This window comes from Microtus ochrogaster, chromosome 10 (genome assembly GCF_000317375.1).
Source record: "Microtus ochrogaster isolate Prairie Vole_2 chromosome 10, MicOch1.0, whole genome shotgun sequence".
Lineage (NCBI taxonomy): Eukaryota > Metazoa > Chordata > Mammalia > Rodentia > Cricetidae > Microtus > Microtus ochrogaster.
The window spans coordinates 78994804-78996705 of NC_022016.1; positions in this window are offsets into that span (position 1 = coordinate 78994804).

Below are 1902 nucleotides of genomic sequence, written 5' to 3' on the forward strand. Positions count from 1 at the left end.
GTCATTGACTTGTGCTTCAACAATTCCCTCACCCTACTATGTATAGATCCAGCATTTAAAATATGTTTATCACAGTTTTTCATTCAGCACTCAGTGTATGATAGGGGCGGATCAGGTTTTGTTTTGCTTCTTCCCTAGGCGAGGCGAGTCTTGCTAGGACTTGAGTAATACCAGTCACAGTCACTGAGCTAAACAAAGATTTCATTTGTGGGTTGATGTACCAGCACCTTAGGAACTTCCCTGGGAAAGAGATCTAAGTATCATGCTTGCCGGAATCATGGGGACAGACTTTCAGATAATGAGAGGAGAAGTTTGGTGTTAGTTTACCTGATCCACATCTCTGGCATGCTTGGTGCCTTCAGGAAAATTGCTGGAGCATTACCAAAATCTCAGGTGTCTCAACTGATACTTTCACAGGAAAAACAGAACTGACTTGGGATCATCAGGTTCAGGTGAGTAACGGAATTTAGTAAGGTTTTAGGATATGGTTTTATCTTCACAGATAATTTTTCTTCCTTTTCTTCTTCCTTGTGCCTCCTGGGTGGAATACTGCCCTTCTAGAAAAAAGACCCAAGGACTTACAAAGCATATATCCAAATCTAGTAAATCTTGGGGTTAAAGAATGGAGAGTTAGTGTCTTCCGGGGGAAAAACCTCCTAAGTTTTGTTTCTGAATGAGTATCCTAGTGAATACTGAGATCAGGTTCTGGAGTTTGGTTTGATCAGAGTTAAAGAAAATATATTCCTATGACTACTATTTCTCAGCCACATAAAATGAGATTTGTGTCCATCCCATGTTCTTTTCAACCAGAATAACTTCTCTATTTTAACCAGTTGTAATAAACAAATTCAGAATAAATGAAATGTCCCTGTTGAGTTTTTACAATGTGCCTTTAAAAACTCAATTTCTACATAGTCCAAGACAAAAAGACAAGTACTTCATGTTCTCAGTCATACATGGAAATTTAGAAGTTGATCTTCCAGAAGCAGCTACATAAAAGTGGGACTGCAACAAGTGAATGAATAGACATATTAATACAGAAGGGGGATTTTACAGGAGTCCCACACTGAGATAAGAAACTGCAGACCACTAATGACTCCTGGGAAAAGGAGAATTAGCCTGCCCCGTGGATGAGTTTGCTTAATGGTTGTTCAGTACAGAATGGTCAGCCTTGAAACCATACACACACAAAATATGCACAAAGAAAAATAACCCAACATGGAGTGTATATATGTTTTTGTGGATATACAAAATTTCCAGGACAGTGAAGGCTAAGGAGATAAACTCTGTCATGAAAAATCAAAATAAATAAATAAATAAATAGGAGCAATCTTGGTATGCTTTTAAAAGAACTGGAAGGGATCAGCAATAGCTTGAAAAGTTTATACATGCAATAGCACATAAAATGTACAGTTATTAAATTTCAATTAATAGAATGTTGAAGAAAATTAAAATTGGACTTTCTGAATAAAATATATAATTTTCTTGGAAACATTTTAATTCACAGCAACTGTGATTACATGCATAAAACTTGTTCAGGATTAGCTCATCATTTGCCATTGTGGAAACGGGAGAAATTTGCAAGACCTCATCTCACTCTGTGACTTAATGTGAAATTAATAATTGCTGGGGAAGGAAAGAAATACTTTTGCAATGGTGTAGACACTGGTGAACCATGTTCCTGTAAACAAACCTTTTCCTATGGTCCTGTAACATTTCTTTATGAAACTCAAAAGATTATCAAACAAAAAGAAATTATGAGGGAAGTAGTTGGAAAGGGGAAGATTAACAGGAATGGATGGGCATAAGAGAGGGCAGTAGAGGTGACTAGAAAGTATATACATGATTAAAATGTCATAATGACATCAATTATGTATAAAAAATGAAAAGGGATGGAAAGAT